Source organism: Adiantum capillus-veneris, chromosome 7 (genome assembly GCF_014529385.1).
Source record: "Adiantum capillus-veneris isolate H3 chromosome 7, ASM1452938v2, whole genome shotgun sequence".
Taxonomy (NCBI): domain Eukaryota; kingdom Viridiplantae; phylum Streptophyta; class Polypodiopsida; order Polypodiales; family Pteridaceae; genus Adiantum; species Adiantum capillus-veneris.
Genome location: NC_140937.1, coordinates 94,781,813 through 94,803,981, shown reverse-complemented (window position 1 = coordinate 94,803,981; position 22,169 = coordinate 94,781,813). Strand labels below are relative to the sequence as shown.

General features: G+C 44.5%; 1 pseudogene across 1 annotated transcript in view; it reads right to left on the bottom strand.

Annotated features, from left to right (window-relative positions):
- Positions 1-4,291: 4,291 nt before the first annotated feature.
- Positions 4,292-22,169, bottom strand: part of LOC147454247 (pantoate--beta-alanine ligase-like) — a 41,088-nt pseudogene continuing 23,210 nt past the window's right edge. The window contains exons 3-7 of the transcript XR_015188764.1: positions 6,723-7,038; positions 6,038-6,382; positions 5,829-5,942; positions 5,630-5,753; positions 4,292-5,252 (exon numbers count right to left, since the gene is read on the bottom strand). The product of XR_015188764.1 is annotated as a pantoate--beta-alanine ligase-like (transcript). The remainder of the gene's footprint in view (positions 5,253-5,629; positions 5,754-5,828; positions 5,943-6,037; positions 6,383-6,722; positions 7,039-22,169) is intronic.

Sequence of the window (22,169 nt, the reverse complement as noted above, 5' to 3'; positions counted from 1 at the left end):
GCAGAGCTTTCATCTCTGACTGCATGGCCAATTGCCAATTCCCGGAGTCCTTCATTTGCACTGCTTCCTTGTAGCATGAAGGCTCATTGCAATCAGTCAACATGACATAGTTCATAGATGGAACAAACCTATCAGGAGGTCGCGTGACACGTTCAGATCTACGCACAATAGGTGGCTCAGGCTCAGCCACAACCTGTGGTTCCACTCTATCCTGTCCTTGCTCCTCTTGAGCCCTGACATTTTGTCTTGCACGTGCAGGTCCATCTTCTTGGAAGACAACTCTTCTAATCTCCTCAACTTTCTCTGGTTTAGAATGATATTTGGCTTCATTAAAGTGAACATCATTGCTGCGGATAACCTTTCTGGATTCGGGATCCCAAAGTCTGTACCCCATCTCACCATAATTACCATAGCCTAGAAAGATGCACTTTCTACTCTTTGGCTCAAGTTTGTTCCTAAATTCCTTTGCAACGTGAGTATATGCCTCACAGCCAAAGACTCTGAGATGCTTGTATGAGGGCACCTTGCTTGACCATACCATCTCTGCCACTAAATCCTTCTGCAAAACCTTGCTAGGAGATCTATTTATAAGATGAACGGCTATTGATACAGCTTCAGCCCAAAACCCATTTGGCAGCTGTGCATTAGACAACATACCTCTGACCTTCTCTTGTATGGTCCTATTCATCCTCTCAGAAACACCATTTTGAGGAGGATTGTAAGGAGCAGTAAGTTCACGTTTTATACCTTTTGACTCACAAAAGTCCTGAAAGGCCTTTGAAACGTACTCTCCACCATTGTCAGTGCGTAAGCCTTTAAGCTTCTTGCCACTCTGATTCTCCACAAGTGTCACAAACGTTTTGAAAACACTAAACGCTTCAACCTTGTGCTTGAGAAAGTAAACCCATACTTTCCTCGAGTAATCATCTATAAATGTCATAAAGTAAGAAGCTCCCCCTAGAGATAGGTTAGGCATAGGTCCACACAAATCACTATGAACAAGTGCCAACTGTGTATCTCTTCTACTGCTTCTATGCTTATGTGGCTGCTGTGTTTGCTTACCATACAGACAATGTTCACAGAATTAAAGATCATTAAATGAAAAGCCAGGTAAATAACCAGAACGAGACAAGATTTCCATTCCCTTCTTGGACATATGTCCTAACCGGCTATGCCACAAAGACACGTTCGGCTGCTCGGTTACATTGATTACATTTTTAGAGACATTTGATACATAAATCATGTAAAGTCCTCCAGACTTTACTCCATGTGCTACTGTCATAGAACCCTTGGATATCTTCCACATGTTCTGTCCAAAAGTGGTGACGTAGCCAGCATCATCAAGTAAACCTGTGCTGATCAAGCTCTTTGTAATTGCGGGAACATGTCTCACGTTCTTCAGCGTGAAAGAAGAGCCATTCTGAAACTTCAATTGAACATCTCCAACACCTAAGATCTCACATGTCTGCCCATTGCCTAGCCGAACATGATCTTTAGTGGTCACATAAGAGGTAAACCACTCCTTGTTTGGAGACACATGAAGTGATGCCCCTGAGTCTATAATCCAGTCACTCAGTGCATTTCCATCAGATGCTGTAAGAAGAGCTGAGTCCATTGTATTCTTCAAGAAGTAGATGTCTCCTGACACTAGACTATCATCCTCTGCAACAGTGTTTGTCACATTTATTTCTTGAATCTTCATTGAGGACTTGTTCTGCTTTCCATTCTCTGCAGTCTCTTTTCATGTTACCCTTCTTGCCACAATGGTAGCATTCTATGTCACTCTTGCCTTTAGCACTGCGGGACTTGCTACGAGACTGATTCCTCTTTCTACCTTTGTACTTTTCTTTAGTCCTACCCCTGACAACTAAGGTTGTTCCTTTGCCTTTGTCCATTGTCTTTCTATTGGTTTCTTCAGTAAGCAGACTTCCTTCTACACCTGCTATGTTCAAACCATCTGGAGGTGCAGAATTACTCAAAGCTGTGCGAAAAGTGTCCCAACTTTCCGGCAATGTGATCAACAGGAACATAGCTCTAACAGGTTCATCAAACTTGACACCTTGAGCTGACAACTGACTATAGATTGTGTTGAATTCATTCAGATGATTGGACATAGGTGTCCCTTCTTTCATCTTCAAATCAACAAGCTTCTTAAGCCAGTATACCTGTGAAGCTGCACTCTGCTTCTCATAAAGATCACTCAGCTTTAACCATGCTTGATAAGCCGACATCTCGTCTGCTACATTGAAGTAAACGCTTTCTGCCAAAGTCAGCATAATGGTAGAAAGTGCCAATTCATCCATTTCGCTCCATTCATCTTCGTCCATATCTTCTGGTTTTATCCCCTTGAGCTTTATAGGTTTTATATGCTTCTTTTGTACCAACACGTGCCAAATCTGCTTCTTCCACAATGGGAAATTGGTTCCATCCAGCTTCTTGATATTGTAAAGAGCAGTGTCCTGTGATCCAACCATAGCTACGCTTCACAGTAGTTTACTTTCCTGGGAAAAATTCGGCAGAGTTTCCCTTGTAAACTGACCTCTGAACAATATCAACCTGTCAAATGAACCAAGAAAGCTTCAGATTCTGCAGAAATTTCGGCAGTCTCCTTTGTAAAATGGCTCTGGTGTACTCAAAAACAGACCAAAAAACAGCTCAAAAAACACTGTCTCTCTGACACTGTAAGCTGCGGGTAAACCTGTCCTGCACCTGTACTGTCTCTCACTGTCATGTCACTGTCTTGTAAGCATAGACTGCGACAATGCCTCAACGGCAGTAAAGCAAAGATGCAATCCCAACTATCTAACTCACAGTCAATACATCCTAGCTGCCTATCTAAGGGTGCTCAAGGGATCGCTCCAAGACCTGTATCACCGAAAGGATCTCAACATTCGAGAATCCCCCAGCTCAATAAAACCTCACTCGACCCTCAACAAAGGCTGCAGTAAATCTGACAATACATAGACTTCCCACAAAGTCATACATCCACAAATTTCCCACTGTATGTTGTAACCGCTGCGGCGGTTGTTTGCTGTGTGACTCACAGCCAGCAAACCCTCAACATACATCATCTCTGACAATACATCCCATGTGGAAGTACTTGCAATGTCAGGATGAAATCTGGAATATCAAGCAGCAAACACAAGCTACTTGATGAACTAGTGGATGTCGCCTACAGTCTGTGTGTAGATGCGCCCGTGTCGTATGTGACACGCCTCCAAGAACTATGAGCCGTCCTTCGATGTGTAGACAGGCACAAATCAACACTTTGAGAGTGTCGATATCCTCAGCACCTGCAGTCGTAGGCCGAAAACCCCAAATTTGCAGAGTCGGATCTGCACCCGCTGAGACCACGTAGTCGAAAATGGCATGCACAGAACTTTGTCGAAGCCGAACGGTGACCGAGATGATCTCAAAATGAAATTCTGAGCACACCAAGCCCTACGGGCTTACCCACAAGATTTAGGGCCGTGTCTTTGCCTTTCGAATTTCACTCCAATCTGAGCTGGTGACTCTAGCCTCCTGCAGTGCTGCCCCGAGCCTCGATCCGAGCTCTGATACCAGTTGAAGGAGTACGAGCGGAAGTGCGATGCGAGAGAGAGTGCGAGAAGAAGAGCACGACGATATGGTGAACTCGCTCTACTGTAATGTGTAGAGCATAGTGAGTTCTTATTAGGTTTTAACAAAAGAATATGTGTACATACCTGGCGGCCCGCCCACTTACCTGGGCGACCACATTGAGCTTTATATCCCAACATCATCAACGTAAAACGCGTGCATCTGTACAGTTGCCATGTCATCGACGCGATTTACAAAAATCTCCTTCAGAGTTCAAGCTTTGGGTTTTTAGGGTTTAAGGCCCCATGGTTGGTGCTTATAAGTTCTTTCAATTGGTTCGTTTTGTGCACATAAAGAGAAAATTGAATTTTTGTTTTAAAAAATTCAAAAACTAGTAATTTGAAGTTTCACTGACTATGCAAAAATTTTGCAAAAATAAGTGCCACAAAGGTAATACAAACACTTCTAGAAGCTCCCCTTTGAATTCATCCAAAATATTGGGAATTTTCACAATTTCAAGACGCAAATGACAAATTGATACATGGGGCAATCGAAAGAGGACGTTCGCGAACCCACGTTGGGTGAGGTTGGGCGGCGGTGCATGTGCACACAGGTGTGGAGAGAGAGAGAGAAGATAAGAGAAGTTTTTAGCATTGTAGGAACAATCCCAAGAGACCTCAAGTGTTGTACTCAAGACCTGTTGAAAAGAGGGAATTTGGATAGCCAATCTACCACGCTTGAGAGAGAGAGAGAGAGAGAGAGAGAGAGAGAGTTGCGGAAGAGATACATAGCAAGAGAGATGCCCTAGAAAGAAAGACTTTATCTAAGTCTAGTAAATGGAATGGTTTATGAGACTAAAAAATTTACAAGATGAGTTCTCACACATACACTTGTTGTCCACTATAGCATGGCTGTGAAGTTGTGGATGCTATAAGATGAAAGGTGCTATAGTGATGGAAGCAGTCTTTGCAAAAATTCGGGCTTTAGTGTATTTATAACCATCCACAATTGCAAATTTGGCTAGAGTCTGAGATTGCCTTGAAGGAAATCAGCAAAATCGTACAAGTTTTAGTGTACATACCTGCCAATGCTTCAGATTTTGGCCTATAACCGGAAGAGTTTTAAATTGTGCCATTATTTTCTTTGGATAGGAAAAATGTATTTGGCAAGCCCTGCATGGAAGTACATGGGGACCCTCGATGGCGCTACAAGAGCAGAGCCCCATAGACCCTCTGGCTGTGAAGGCCTTTTTGATTCTCGAAACATTTGGGTAATGAAAAAGGAGCCCTTTACACTCTTCACTTGTAAGTACAAAACTTTAAAATTGAGAAAGAGACAAAAAGGAAACCTCCTATACGAAGAGACAAAATACCCACTTTGTGAGACATCTACACACAAAGGCAAGCATCAAGACTTGAAAATTGGAACAGTTATGGTGCACCCAACAATGAAATGATAGAAATGAAGTGCTTCGTGTCATCATAATAGATGTTGCCCACCATGATCGTAATGTGCTCTTGTCGAAAGTGCATGCCAATCTCCGCAACCTCCATTGTTGCCTTCAATCATTGAGGTTGAGATGGTTCCAACTCAATGTTGTCAATGAGTCGTACTCGACCAAACCATGCCGCTACACACAAGACAGCTAGGCAATCGACAAATTGCAAAGGTCGTAATGACTCTTGTTCAGACATCTGAGAACAAATTTGAATTTTTATAATCAGCAATATCACCACACAAGCAAGGGTAAGCCATGTTTAGTTGAATATTTGTAAGAAAAATTACCAAAATACCCCTAAAGTTTGCGGAAATTCCCAAAATACCCCTCATTTTTTGCCAAATTTCTCAAAATGCCCTTACGTTTTTCCAAAAAAATCCCAAAACAATCATTGTCAGTCTTGCAAATATCTCCAAAGACATTTTTTCCTGGACTGTTTATGGGTATTTTAGGAATTTTTGAAGTTTTTGAGGGGTATTTTGGGAATTTCCACAAACCATTTTTATAATTTTCCCAAGATTGTAGCATAAGCTAAACTTGCATTTTACAACTCAGGGGTATGACATCACCGACCTCAATATAGTCCACTCGTCCAGAGGCACTGGTTATCTCTTGTTTTACCAAGCTAACAGACATCTACAATTCCATTCAAAACTGCTTCCTTGACTTGCATTAGAGATCTGCTGATAGACAGTGCCTGCAGCACATAGAGGGCAGGTGAATTTTCTACTAAACAACATCAAAATCCAATCTATAACCACAAAAAACCAACCTGCAAGCGCTCTGCTGAAGAAAGGTAAACATTTCGGGAGCTCATTGCTAGGCCATCCTCTTCCCTTTGTAGATCACAACCTATGATTTCAATTGCAAAATCCAAGTCTCTCACCTTCAGCACCGATGATACTTGAAATCAACACAACGAAATGCATCATTACAGTGAAGCAAACCCCAATGCCACAAAAACCTAACATAAATAAATACCATGCGGCAAATAACTCGCCACTGCTGATAATCCTTCCTTTCAAAAAGAGCCACATCAGGTTCAATTATGTGGAAAAGCTTAGTCACCACTGTTGCCACCCCTCTGAAGAAGCCTGGCCTACTGCGACCACATAATGGCAACTCAAGCTTCTCAACTCTTACCCATGTTTCATGTCCATGGCCCCCTTCTTGTCTTTTCAGATTGAGCTCCCTTTTGTCATCTATGGTCTCATTTGGAGCTTGTTGTAAAGACTTGGTAGTGCTCTCTAACAGCCTTGTTCCACTTTGGTTTGCATCTCGTACATAAAGATCATGCGGATTGAAAACTACATCGACACAAAAGGGCTGCACTACGAAGGGGACACTAGATGTCAAAGTGAGGAAGACCATACAAAAGCATTGAACTTGAAAGCATGTAAGCTAGAGCAATAACACTAGATGCATTTGTTACTGTCAAAGAAGGCAATCATCACACTCAGACATGCTAAGCTTCACAAGTGCCTCCCTTAATGGCAATTATCTTCTCGACATTTCATGGCAAAGCAAAGCACATAAATTTTTGGCATGTGTTCAAACAAATCAATGACATGACATGCTCATAAATACCATGCAACAACACAAGCACAGACAAACATACCATCTGAAGCAAAAGGAAAATTGAATCAACTTCAAAAACACATTTAACCTGTAGCTTGTTGAGATCTCCCTAGACGTCCCTTGGATATTGGCCAAAATCTTCAGTTGGGTAAAATTGGGAAGGGTTGACATAAATGGCGACAACCACATCAGCAAGTTGTTTTGCACGTTGAACCAAAGAAAGGTGGCCTGCATGTAGGGAACCCATGGTGGGTACCAATGCTACTCTCTTGCCAGCTCTCTTCATTGCCCTTGACCACTCTTGCATCTCATTCTTCTCTCGCAACAAGTCCATTGCAATCTTGTTACGACAATGCCCTGTTTAGGCTATTAGAATCCAGAAGCCTGCCCTTTACCACAATGACCTTCAGATGAAAGAGAGAAACTAAAGAAGAGAGCTAGTGCGATACTATTTTAAAAAAAGTGTTCAATAACCATTATCCATTGGGAAAAACAGACCAAAAGAAGCCAACTGATATCAAACTATTCTTTAAATTACTATGCCTTGAGGTAACAAAAAATTTTGATCTGCAGGCTAGACACCTTCCCTTGAAGATGGAATTTCAGCTATATGGAAAATGTAATGAACATTATTTATTGTGAGCTTGGGCCAAATGAATAACAACGATCAAGGAAATCTTTTGAACTTACAACTAAAACAAAAATAGGTGATATTAATAGTATGTCAATAGAGCTCCTATTTTTACAGGTCGACACAAGAATATCTCAAAATGTGATTGAAATGTCTTTCATGTATGTTGTGCACGCAAAAAGACCCTATTCACACTATGAGGGGCAGTCTCCCAAAAGGCATGCACCATTCACACTGGCAAATGAATATGTTCTCTCCCTATGGTATATAGTATGTAATCACCAACCAACAAAATAGCACAGTGACCAGCACACCAATCCTTGAACTTACAGGCACTGAGTCTATGTACAATATCCAAAGCTTCCAAACATTGCATTCAAAAGGCCAACGTGACCTATGAGACCAAAAAGTTACAAAGTGGTGAATCTAGTACAATGTCTGAGCACCAAGGGGGAAGGGGTGGGGGGGGGGGGGGGGGGGGGGAGAGAGAGAGAGAGAGAGAGAGAGAGAGTATGGCATAGACATCATATCCTGCTAGCTGCTGGTATCCCTCTGAATCTACCAGTCTCAATCTCAATCTCAAGCTGGTGTGAAGATGTCCGTATCTGACCAACTGCACACCGTTACCCATGAGATAGATGTGTATCCATATGGCTCGGACAAATTACAACGGACAAATCACAAACCCATCCCCTGTGAGTTGAAGAAGATGCTCTCTATAGAAAGCCATCTTCGTGCTCAACTCCTGTATCGGCTCTATCTATGTCCTCTTGGTGTCCAATTGGGTCAGGTCCTGGCGAATGAGTCTAGTAATCTCCACCCGTGTTAGAGACAATGATAGTGCATCAAGGAAGTACTGGAAGGGAGGTAAGTTATTCATGCTGAAGCCATGTATCTGGAACCATGATGAGATCTGTGCATACCACAGAGAGAGAGAGAGAGAGAGAGAGAGAGAGAGAGAGAGAGAGAGAGAAATGAAATGAAATGAAATGTTATATTAACGTCTACAAAAGGCCAGAATGACCTATGAGACCAAAAAGTTACAATGTGGTGGATCTTATATAAAGTCAAAGTAACAAAAATGACAAAATCAAATGACAGAATAAAATGCTATGCAATCCGAAACAGCTAGGTGTGATCTAATCAACTAGGTGGGATAGCTAAATCACAGATCACAAAAGATCCAGCATCGGTCGATGGCGGATCTCATCAATCTCCTCCATGGTCGATAGCCTGACCGGGCGTCGTGCATGTCGGGCGAGAGTGATCTGAATCCTCTGATGCAGCCTCCATCGATGCTATGTAGTCCTCCACAGTCGTGGGCGTTTGGATCTCCCTAGCTCGGTCGCTCGGTCGATCAGTGTGCCTCTGGTGTGAGGCGACGAGATCTCTTGTGGTAGTAGCTCCTCCGGGTGTCCAGTGTCTGCTCTAAAGAAGTCTATGATCCGTCTCTAAGACTAGCTGGCCTCTCCCCTCATCAGGCTCTCTTTGTGTTTGCGAAGCTCAAGCAAGAACAGACCCAAGCATCTCTAATCCTCATACTGCATGACTCTAGAGAGTGGTCGGATGCCCTCTCTGAACAAGCAGTGGAAGCGGCTGCGTATCTCGTAGTAGATGGGGCAGTGGCATGTGTAGTGCAACTCTGTCTCAGTCTCCAGGTCACACAGGAGGCATGTCCTGGCCTCTGCTGGTACTATGTTGTATCTCCCAGTCTCGATCTGTAGCTGGTGTGAAGATGTGCGTATCTGGCCAATAGCACCTCGTATCCCATGAGACAAGTGGGTGTCCATGTATCTGGGTCTCGTCACAAAACCGTCCTCCGTGAGGTGGAGAAGATACTCTCGGTAGAAAGCCATCTTCATGCCCAGCTCCTGTGCTGGCTGTATCCATGTCCTCCTGGTGTCTAGCTGAGTGAGGTCCTGGCGGATGAGCCTGGTGATCTCGGATTGTGTGAGAGCCAGAGAGGGTGCCTCCAGTTAGTACTAGAAGGGGGCCAGTCTGTCTATGTTGAATCCATGCGCCTGAAACCATGATGTCATCTCCCCATACCAGCATGTTGTATCTCCCTGCATGGCTAACTATCGAGGACTCAAGTGCAAGGCAGGCATATCTATTTCTGGGAAGTTCCCACATGCGGTGTATGAAGGAGACCAATCTGGTGAGCACCTCAACCACTAGTGGGGGGGCAGCTAGCTCTGCTCGGATAATGGCACTTGGTACTGAGGCCTTGGCTCTAATGAGCCTTGAGATCATAGAGACTAGTGGCTTCTCCATGTACCCCCATCCATCAGTGCGACCTGTCCTCCCATGATGGTCCAATGAAGGTCCCCAAATCTCAGCTCCATAGAGCAATGCACACACACACACACACACACACACACACACACACACACACACACACACACACACACACACAAATGAAATGAAATGTTATATTAACGTCTTCAAAAGGCCAAAGTGACCTATGAGACCAGAAGGTTACAATGTATCTGATACAAAGTCAGAGTAGCAAAAGTAACAAAATGACAAAATAAAAATACTATGCTATGGAATCCTAAACTGCTAGGTGTGAACCAACTAAGCAGCTAGCTGGGATACCTAAATCACAAGAGATCCAGCATCGGTCTCGCTGGCGGATCTCATCAATCTCCTCCATGGTCAGTAGAGAGAGAGAGAGGGAGAGAGAGAGAGAAATGAAATGAAATGTTATATTAACGTCTTCAAAAGGCCAAAATGACCTATGAGACCAATCTGTTACAAAATGGTGAATCTAATACTATGTCTGGGTACAAAAGAACTAGAACAAAGATATTACTACTAGAATCCATCCCCATCTGCACTCTGGATGTCAAGAGAGTATGGCTCGAATCCTCTGATGTAGTATCCGTCGATGTTATGTAGCCCCTCTCCTCAATTGTGGCTGTCTGGATCTTCTTAGCTCTAGTGCTCGATCGATGAGAGTGCCAGTAGTGGTCGAATGAGTGTGGGCCGAGCTCTGCAGTGATGACTGCTCCTTTGGCTGTCCCATATCTAGTGAAAAGAAATCTGCAATCTGTCTTTGGGACTCTCTCTCTATCTGTCCCCAGTAGAGAGAGAGAAATGAAATCAAATAAAATGTTATATTAACGTCTTCAAAAGGCCAAAGTGACCTAAGGATCAACCTGTTACAAAATGGTGAATGTAATACCATGTCTGGGTACAAAAGGACTAGAACAAAGATAATACTACTAGAATCCATCCTCATCTGCACTCTGGGTGTCGAGAGAGTATGGCTCGAATCCTCTGTTGTAGTCTCCGTCGATGCTATGTAGCCCCTCTCCTCAATCGTGGCCGTCTGGATCTCCATAGCTCCAGTGCTCGGTCGACGAGAGTGCTGGTAGTGGTCGAATGAGTGTGGGGCACTGATGGCTGCTCCTCTGGCTGTCCCATATCTAGTGAAAAGACATTTGTAATCTGTCTCTAGGACTCTCTCTCTCTATCTCTCCCCAATAAAGTGTCTCTATATCCGTCTAACTATCACAAAGTGATGACGTGGCTACTCTACAGAAACCCTAATTTTTTCCAAAAACCCTTATTCTGGAAACTCTAACCCTAACTGCTGTTGAAACCCTAACTGTGGCTGAAACCCTAATTTTGGTGGCAGAATGCCACATGGTAGCAGAATAGACTTTCGGGTTTTGCCGCGGGATTTACGGGCGTTGATTTTCAGCTTTTGGGCGACGCAATTGAGCATGAGAGAGAGAGAGAGAGAGAGAGAGAGAGAGAGAGAGAGAGAGAGAGAGAGAGAGAGAGAGAGAGAGATTCCCTTGCTTTATTTTTAAAAACTCAAGTGAGTTTGTGAGAGAAAAAGAGAGTTTGCTTTATTTCTGAAGCTTTTGGGGCTCTGCTTTTGGCATCCCTTGTAAACGATAAATGAGCGATTTTGGGCTCACTCTGCACAGCATCTAGACGCAGAGTCTGAGAGTGAAACCCTAACCACTCTTGTACTTTGAACATTGATTAATACATAAAGAAATACCGAAAGGGGCGCCAGTCTTTGGGGCCAATACCTCTAGGCACGGAACTCCGCCGGGCCAGTGCAAATCTATTGTGATCTGTGAATTATTTTAAAGTGGTTATTTTGGTGCTGTTGTGATTGATTCTTGACTTGGAGTGTCCAAGTCTATTACAGTGGTATCAGAGCACTGCCGATTTCTCTTCTACGAGAAATCCGATCCCCAATTTTTTTTTCTGCGGCACCTATGGATTCACGCAAGGATCAGTTGACTCCCTCTGCATCTGGAGATGCGGGCAAGGATCATGAAGATTCCGGCAGAGAGTATGGCCCACCTCGGCCTACTCAAGCGGAGCAACGAGAGATGAAGCGTCGTCAATTGATCGGCGATGCAACAATGATCGGCGATGCAACAAAGATGATGCTCAGTTTTGCGAAGGATCCAAAATTGGCAAAATATATGAGCGAGACTTCTTTTCAGGAAGTGCATGCACAGTGGCAGAAAAGCACACCACCACCCCCGAAACCCGCTCTCAAGAAACCTTCTGATCACAAGTAATATTCAGAGAAGGAATTAGAAGAGGTGGTCGATGCACGGATTGCTCAGCTTTTTGATGCGCAAAAGAAATCCAAAAAACACGGCAAAAAGCAGAAGAAAGGCACTGACTTCTCGGGTTATTTGGGTCGTCAGTCAACATTTGACAAAGCAAAGAAACAGAAGAAGCGTGTTTGCTTTGAAGGAGTACCCAGTTCCTCTTCTTCTTCTACTGACAGTTCTTCTAGCTCTTCAGATTCGAGCGAAGAAGACAGAAAAGGCAAAAAGCGAAGCAAGAAACAACGCTTTGGAAAGGGCAAGAAAAGGCAAAGAAGTCTAAATCTCGCCCGATGACTGACAGTTCTACAGAGGACTCGTCTAAGACAGTTCAAACTTCGATGACGGAAAAATTTATGCGAACAAGAAGAATTTTTATAAAGCCAACCACTATGACTTTGTGGAAGATAAAAGCAAGAAAGTCCGAGAGTTTAAGGAAGGTGGACAGTTGATCAAATTTGACAATTTTTCAGGATACACAGATGCTTCGAAGGCTTTGTCTTTTATACAACAGTTTGACATCACTTTGCGGGAGGACGACTCAGAGCACTCCAATATTCGGAGAGCTGCCTCTTACTTTAAGGGGAATGCTCAAACTTGAGGGTCCACGCTTCTTTTAAACAAGATTACGCCAGTTAAATGACTAACATTTAAGAAGCTTTTTATTTCTTCTTGGTTGACGCGAGAGTATGAACACGATATACGAGTTGCTTGGAACCATCTTCAGATGACCAAGAGAGATACAGTGAATGCTTACTGTGAGAGATTCCGGAGCTCTTTTCTACCTGCCTCTTCATTCAAGAAGATCTCGTTCAGAGAACAGATAGAGCGGTTCACCTTAGGTCTACCTACAGAGATCCGAAATCATTGCTTGGAACAGAAAACAGCTTTTATTCAGGAGTTGATGAGTCATGAGAAGCGGGGCTTTGCCATTCACTCTGGCAGTCTGACATACCCCACCGATGAGGCCATGACACAACGAGCCGAACAGACTTCTGGGAATGAAAGTAGAAAGAGAAAGAGCAACCGAGAGAACAAGGATGCACGACCCAAGCTTACTCCTCAGGAGCGAGCTCGCTTCATCAGGGAGGGGAAGTGCTTGGATGCAGGGAACATGGACATATCTCCGTGAAGTGCCCTAAAAAGGCACCGAAAGAACAGAATGACAAGGACAATGATAGGCATGAGAGTTCGAGAGCAACTGAGGAACGTGGAAGAAAAGGCAAGATGAAAACAGGACTGGTTCCAGATTGTGTGGGTACCGATCCCAACACCATGAACGAGAGTACAGAACTTTGTCGGAGCTTGGGGCAAAGTGAAAGATCAAGAGGCCCTGAGCTTCCTTGATGGAGGAGCCAAGGCCAACTTCATTTCACCGGAACTAGCGATGCGACTCGAGATCACTCCCGATCGGATGAGACCACTTGCGAAGGCAGTTCTAGCGGCACCCGGCAAGGACGTAGCCATTACACCTGTCATTGGCAAACTTCGGTTGCATTGTTAGGGGTATTTGGGGCACGATGACTTTTTCATAATGCCTTTGGAAGGTTGTGATGTTCTCTTAGGATTCCCTGGTACCACAAGAACAACGTCGTGGTCGATTATCGGGCGAGGAAAGCAACATTGACTACAAAGAAGGGTAGAACCATTATACTTGATATTAAACTGAAGGACAAGTCTGTCCCTATTGTATCGGCTTCGGCCATTTCTAAATTAATGAAATCCAATCTGTTTGTTTACTTGATCTTTATGAAAGAATTGAGCGATAATGATAGGACAAATATGTCTAAACTTGATAAAGAACGCCAAGATTTTCTCCACTCTCATGCCGATTGCTTCTCAGAAGGCCTACCAGGCGAGTTACCATATGCTCATCCTGAAGATCATACCATTCATCTGATACCTGGAAGCACACCACCAAACCGGCCACCTTACCGTGTGAGTCGAGCACAGAATGAAGAGATTATGGACCAAGTGAAAGACCTCTTGGAAAAGGGTCTTGTCCAGCCTAGTACTTCACCGTATTGCTCTCCAGTGTTGTTGGTTCTGAAGAAAGACGGATCTTGGAGAATGTGCATCGATTATAGAGCTCTCAACAAAATCACCATCAAGAACAGATTTTCGATTCCTAGGATCGATGATATACTCAATAGATTACAAGGATCTCGTGCTTTAGCAGGATTGATTTGAAGAGTGGATATCATCAAATCAAGATTGCGCCGGGAGACGTCTACAAGACAGCTTTTCGGACGACTTTGGGTTATTTGAGTTTTTGGTGATGCCTTTTGGCTTAACCAATGCTTGTGCGACATTTAACCGGATGATGGACAGGATTTTTTGAGAGTGCACGCTATTTGTTGGCACTTTCTTTGACAACATCATTGTTTTCTCCAAGAATGAGGAAGAACACAGAGATCATCTGCTTCAGGTCTTTCAGGCATTACGAGATCACAAGTTAGTGATTAATGCAAAGAAAAGTGAATTTTTCTTACCAGAGATACACTTTTTAAGACACATTGTCTCAGCAGCAGGAGTGCAAATGGATCCGGCGAAGATAGAGACTATACGTGATTGGCCCGATTTGAAGAATGTCCATGAAGTTAGAAGCTTCTTGGGACTGTGTTCGTACTACAGGCGGTTCATTCGAAAGTTTGCAAAGGTTGCTTCCCCTTTGCATATTTTGACACAGAAAGGAGTCCCTTTCTCATGGGGATCCACAGAGGTGACTGCCTTTCAGACCTTGAAAGAGAAATTGACTACATGACCAGTCTTGACTTTGCTAGACTTGCAGAAGTCATTTGAAGTATATTGTGATGCTTGTGGTCGTAGTCTGGGTGCGGTCTTAATGCAAGAAGGCCATGTCATTGCTTACGAGAGCCGATTGTTCTCAAGGTCGGAGATGACAGCACAGATTTATGAGAAAGAGCTTTTGGCGGTTATCCATGCTCTTACTCAATGGCAACGTTACCTACTCGAAGCCGATTTTACAGTCTTTACAGACCATCAGAGTTTGTGCTACTTCTTGTCAAAGAAGCAACTTTCAGAAAAGCAGATGCGGTGGGCGAACATCTTGTCATGGTTTCACTTCCAGATTGTCCATGTGCAGGGACAGAAGAATGTGGTGGGAGATGCTTTATCTCGGAAGCCGTTGGTTCTCGTTATTTCTGTGATACATCATAGGATCTTCGAGGATATGGTCGACCAATATGCCACAGATACAGATTTTTGTAGATGTTTTAGCACGGATACGGGATGGGGAGACAGTAGCGGGATACTCTATTCGAGAAGGCTACTTGATGAGAAAAACCATGTTGTGCATTACACAACCGTTGAGGAAAAAGGTTATGACTGAATGCCACTGTCCACCTTTTACGGGTCACCGCGGCATTGCTACCACCATGAAAGAGGTAGAGAGATACTTCTTTTGACCGAGACTCAAAAAGGATGTGGAAGAGTTTGTGCACAGTTGCTTAGTATGCCAGAAGGTCAAGTTTGACAGGCATAAAGCACAGGGATTGTTACAGTCTTTACCCATACCCACCCGCCCCTAGGAAAGTATTGCAATGGATTTCATTTTTTATCTCCCGAGAACATAGCGTGGTCACGATGGTATTTGGACTGTTATTGACAGATTTAGCAAACATGCTCATTTCATTCCAGTGAACAAAACAGTCAAGCCGGATCACTTAGCGAGATTGTTTGTGGCCCAGATCTTCAGATTACATGGCATGCCTGAGACGATTGTCTCCGACAAGGACCCCAGATTTACGAGTTTGTTTTGGAAGGCAATTTGGGAGAACATTGGCACGCGGTTGCAGTTCTCGTCATCGTTCCACCTGCAGACTGATGGGAAATCTGAGATTGCAAATTCAGTGGTTCCAGATTTATTGAAGTCTTATATCTTAGATCAAAAGACTCAATGGAAAAAGTACCTACCTTTGGTGGAATTTTCCTACAATAACACGATCCACTCTTCGACGGGGAAGGCGCCATTTGAGATTGTTGAAGGTGATGCAAAGGTTCCACCCTTCCTAAGCACGAAAGATAAGATTTTTGAAGCGGATGAATATACGCGAGACTTAGATACTGCTTTTGCCAAGGTTCGCGAGACTTTGCAGAAGTCTCAAGAACGACAGGAAAAGGCAGCGGATCGCCATCGTCGCAACTTGAAATTGAAGGAGGATGATTGGGTGCTCTTACGTTTTGAGAAGGCACGCCTGAGAAAGAAAAAGGGAAAGGAGAGCCTTTTTCCAAAGCTTAGTATGCAATACTACGGACCTTTCCAGATCACTCAAAAGATAAATGATGTCTCCTTCCGACTGAAACTGCCTGATACTTGGAGGATTCACAATGCATTTCATATGAGTCTCTTGAAACCTTTTAAAGGTGATGTGCCTGACGATAGGGAGCCTGATGAGCAACCCGAAGTGGAAGAAAACGAGGAGATCCTTGTTCCTGAACAGATTTTGGCACATAAGGATACGAAGAATAAAGGTAAAGTCCAAAGGCGGTTCTTGGTTAAGTTCAAGAACTATCCTGCACTGGATGCAAAGTGGATGGAGGAGGAGGACCTAGCAGATACTCCTCAGATTGTGAAACTTTACCTCGATGCTTTTGGTTTAGCATAGTCTACTCCAAATGGAACCCAGAATTCAGCTTGGCCGGAGATCCCGGAGAGGTCACCTAATAAAAATGTAACCTATCACGTGAGTTCAACAGAAGGGTATTTAAAGTTTTTGAAACTTACAGAAATATATATACAGAAGGGCATTATTTTTTCAAATTTGAAAAAAACTTACACATTTTAAAAGAAAAGAGTACATTATATTTCTTAAAAAATTCACAGATAAGGGGTTGTACAAACATGTCTTGAACGCACGTGATATGGTAGTTTTACACATAGTGAACCTCCCGAGTTGGAGATCTGATGCAGTGGGATGCACAAGAGGGGAGTCACTCCAGTCCTTTGTCAACAGATGCCTTGATTTAGATACTAGAGTCACTGATGTCTCTTTGAGCTTCAGGGACACTGAAAGCTGACAGTATTTTGCTGTATGACTTTATGAAATGGAATTCCTGATTATGATACTGATTTGTTCTTGACTTCTTTTAAGTGCAAGAATTGATAGACGAAATGACTGCAACATTTTGGTCTGATTGATCTCGAATAGACATGGTTGCAATAGGGGTTAGTCAATCGGACATCGATGAGGTCCCGATTGGATCTAGATGCGATGCTAACTACATTGCCGATAAATCATGGTCTAAGATCCGAATGAATGTTGAATGTCATGTGATGTCCTGTGATGTCGAGTGATGTCATGTGATGTGATTGTCGATTGGTATATGTGCTAGATGTGTGTTCCTAGTACGTAGGTACTAACAGCCAGTGTCTGCTAAGACGGTTTATGGCCTCTGTCTGTTTTGCAATCGTAATCGAGGGTGATTACAATGGTTTCAAGAGGGGGGTATTTCACAAAGTGATGACATGGCTACTCTGCAGAAACCCTAATTTTTTCCATAAACCCTAATTTGCAGAAACCCTAATTTTATAAACCCTAACCCTAACTGCTGTTGAAACCCTAACTGTGGCTGAAAACCTAATTCTGGCGGCAAAAATGCCATGTGGCAGCAGTATGGACTTTCGAGTGTTGCGACGGGAGGCGCTGATTTTCAGCTTTTGGCCGACGCAATTGAGCATAAGAGAGAGAGAGAGAGAGAGAGAGAGAGAGAGAGAGAGAGAGAGAGAAATTTCCTTGCTTTATTTTTAAAAACTCAAGTGAGTTTGTGAGAGAAAAAGAGAGTTTGCTTTATTTCTAAATCTTTTGGGGCTCTGCTTTTGGCATCCCTTGTAAACAATAAATAAGTGGTTTTGGGCTCACTCTGCAGAGCATCTGGACGAAGAGTCTGAGAGTGAAACCCTAACCGCTCTCTTGTACTTTGAACATTGATTAATACATAAAGAAATACCGAAAGGGGCGCCAGTCTTTGGGGCCAATATCTCTAGGCACGAAACTCCGCCGAGCCAATGCAAATCTATTGTGATATGTGAATTGTTTTGAAGTGGTTATTTGGTGTTGTTGTGATTGATTCTTGACTTGGAGTGTCCAAGTCTGTTACACTAACTCAAGTAGATATAGCCCAAGACATTGATCCTCATAAATCACAACCCTAGAGAAAGGATCAAAACCCTCTCTGAACAAGCAATGGAAACCGCCTCGTATCTCATAGTACACTATGCAATGACATATGTAATGTAGCTCTGTCTCTGGATCTAGCTGGCATAAGCAGCATATCCTATTGTCTGCTGGTATCCCTCTGAATCTACCAGTCACAATCTCCAGCTGATGTGAGGATGTGCGTATCTGAGTAATGGCACACCGCAAACCATGGCATATGTGTGTCCATGTAGCTGGGTCGAATCACAAACCCATCTCCTGTGAGGTGGAGAAGATGCTCTCCATAGAAAGCCATCTTTGTGCCCAACTCCTGTGGTGGCTCTATCCATGTCCTTCTGGTATCCAGCTGGATCAGGTCCTGACAAATGACTTTAGTAATCTCCACCCGTGCAAGAGACATCGAGGGTGCCTGAAGAGAGTACTGGAAAGGGGGCAACCTATCTATGGTGAAGCCATGCGTCTGAAACCATGATGTCATTTGTGCATACCAGTATGAAGTGTCCCCCTGAAGAGCTAACTGTCTGGAAGACTCAAGGGCCAGTCTAGCATATCTGTCTCTAGTAGTATCCCACAAGCTGTGCACAAAGGAGACTGATCTGGTAAGCACCTCAATCTCCATGGGAGGGGCAGCTAGCTCTGCTCAAATGATAACGTGGGGTAGGTAGCAGGGCTACAGTGTCACGCGCACGAGACAGGCAGTTAGTCACAGCGGGCCCGGGTTTCACACTGGACCGACTCTTGTCAGGTCAGTGACGGTGACACGTGGCAGGGATACGGGTGGTGGTCGAGTCGACACCGTGGCCAATGCACCACCTCACAGTTCATAGTAGGCTTAGCTGGAGTGGATATTTTGCAGCCGTTGGTGGCTCTTCATGTATGTATATATCCATAGCTATTTGGGGTTTGGAGGGACTTTTCGTATGGTTTAGCGTCTAGTCTTGGTCTCGAGTCTAGAGTTCTCACGCCATTGGCACTCTCCCTGCACATTGGAGCCTAGACACCCCCATTGTACCTTGAGTCCTGAGCTTGGATCTGTGTGTGCTGCTATCCAGAGTTGTATGGTTCTTTGAGCTTGTCGAGTTCCACTAAGTTGACTTCCATTGAGTTGAGTCTGCAATCGTGTTTTGAGTCGTATCGTGTTTTGAGACATATTTCGCTTCTATGTTTGAGTCATGTTCCTGTGTGATGTTTCTTCTGTTGAAGTGAGGTTTCATGCATATTGCACCGAGGAGCACCCACTCTAGAGAGCACCACACCTTTTCCTCGCTACAGGTGCTCTCATTTTTGGCACACCTGGTGCGACCTCAACTGACGTCTTACTCCGTTATGCCTACGGGTCGAGGAGCTAGCTAATTAGCTCTCGTCTGTGTTTGTCTGAGACTCTGATCTGGTTTGGTATCGTCCAGCTTCCCTCTGCCAGCTTGGACTAGTCTCTCGTTCTGGTCCAGCCTGCTGGTCTCGTCCAAGTCTAGCCACTGCCAGCCAAGTCCCATCCAGGTCTAGCCACTGCCAGCTTGGTCTAGTCTCTCGTGCTGGTCCAGCCTGGTCTCGTCCAAGTCTAGCTGGTCTGGTCTCTCGTCCAGGTCTAGCCAGGGTCTCGTCCAGGTCTAGCCAGAGAGTCATTTGTCCTGGTCTAGGGAAGCCTAGTCCAGTGTTCAGCCAGTTCGTGCCCAGAAGCTTGGGTGGACTCTTGTTACTATACAAGGCTGTGACAAAGTCCACTACTAAGTCCTCTGAAGTACTACCACAGAAAGCGTCAACCATTTGTGCCAAGGAGAAGCCCACCAGCCCCATTACCCCTACCCTTTTCTCACACGACTGCCTCCATTCTTTCAACCAGTTCTACAACCTCCCTGCTCATCTTCCCTAACAAGGTGCTCGACCAGTGTGTTACAGCAAGATCTTGAGCACCACCAGGCTTCTGAGCAGACGGCCATGGAGGAGCTCCCAAGTGTCCTGGCTAAGGTAAATATAAAGTTCCCAACTTTCAGAGGACTCTCCACAGAGGATGCTTATGACCATGCCAGGAGATTTGTCTCCCTTTGCAGGGGTTGTGGGCTCAATAGAGAAGACGCTTACTTAGTACTCTTCCCATCAACATTGGATGGCTTAGCCGATAAATGGTATAGTCAGTTTACTGAGAACCATTTTGCGACTTGGGCTACATTAAGACGGGAGTTCTATGAAGCCTTTAGACCAAGGGACTTCCAGGAAAAAGTTTTGGATGAGCTGGCCAATCTAATGCTCCAGCCCAATGAGACTTTTGCAGAACTCATGACCAAAACAAATTTTTTGGTCACTAAGCTTCCCCAGCAACCGAGTGAATTTATGGTGAAGAAATGGGTAGAGAAGGCTCTTCCTAAGTCTTCTCAACAAAAACTCAGAGAAAGTCTCCGACCTAAAGCCACTCTCGAAGAGTTTGTTGTTGTTGCTACTAGGATAGTGGGAGCAAGAAGGCTGTTCAACGACTCTCCTAAGGTAGAGTCTGCCTCTGTACTCTTGGAAACTCCATCTGACCCCTTAACTTCCTTACACAGGGAACTAGAAGCCCTAGAGCTACAACGGGCTCTTCAAGAAGAGAGGTCCTTCCTGCTTAGACAGGAGAAGCCTCCACATCACGAGGCGTTGGATCAGATCAAGCACGAGTTAGACGACTCAAGTCTCAACAGGAGATTAAAGCTCTGGTTTGATGTAGCTCATGCCGCTCTCCAGGGCACCCTGCACCTGAATGTCCCCTTCAAGCTTATTTCCATTTCTGTGAAAAGGGGGGACATGAGGATAAGGATTGATACTACATTGCGACATATACAACAAAGCCCTGGTCCCACTCTTCATCAAGGGCTAGCACCTGCATCCAACATGCTCTCTACTTATGGTCACCCAGACCACATGCCACCATTGCTAAATACAATGACTATGCAAGGTATGACAAGTACTTTTTCGCCTCACATTTTTTATCATGCCAATGCTCCCTCGGCTCCTCAAAGCTTCTACACTTTAGCCTCCACCTCTCTGCAGCAGGAGCACAGGCCACCTCGTCCCCCATTTTGTCCATCAAATTGGCCCATTTTATGCTACAGATGCGGAGAATATGGGCATTATCAAAGTAAGTGCCCTTTACTCGAAGGGTCCCCTCCCTGCCGTCACTGCCCTGAGTCAAAGGACCACTACAATAAGGATTGTCCCAAGCAAAGTGCATCCACGTCTTCAGGCCAAGTCAGAACCAACAAGAGTTTACATTTCCAAATCTCAACCTGATAGTGGTAAGCGCTATCCCTCAACCGTCCTCGACTACTTATGTGGTTACCCCCAAGAATAGGCCACAGCAAGTGGAGGAGCCCACTGGCGTACTCACTCAAGCACAAAGAGCAGCTCTTGGTCTCAGCCTTCCAAAAGATCCACTTAGTCCAGCCTCACTTCCCCTCCTAGTACAACAACTGACCCAGCTAATGGCCAATTCACTAGTGCTAAAGGCAACCCTTCCTCCATGCAAACTAATATTGATGGGGCCTTTTTGCAAGCTGTGGCTGATTTGCAACAGATCAAATTTCCAGAGGAAGCCTAGACCAGGCCAACAACAGAAGCCATCTTGAAGGACACCTTTCAACAAGTGTCACTTTATGACATGCTCCGCCTCGATGCAAATCTAAGAAGTGACACTCTTACAGACGTTCAGTCTTTGTACCTGGGTACACATCTTAGTGGCGGGCACCTCCCTCTTCAGCCCTCGGAGTCCTACATGATTTCCTATCCTACCGCTCCCCTCACCGATTATAAGAGTCCTCGTCTCACTGTATCTATTCATAGTCATCAATTCTCCGGTGTCATTGTAGATGGTGGATCTGGCATCAATCTTATGCCAAAGTTCACTATGCTGGCGTGAGGACTGCAACCTACCCATCCTGCCCCCTTCACAGCTACATTGGATGACCAAAGGACAGTCTACCCAGTGGGCATAGTAGACAAGGTGCCTATGTAGGTACAAGACTTCATTTTCAACTTGGATTTTGTTGTGGTCCGTCTTCCCCATGTTGAGGGAGGTTTTCCCTTGCTCATTGGTAGACCTTGGTTGCAGCACATAAAGGCAATTCACGACTGGGGCAACGACGCCATGTGGATTCATACTCCTGGCTCCGCAA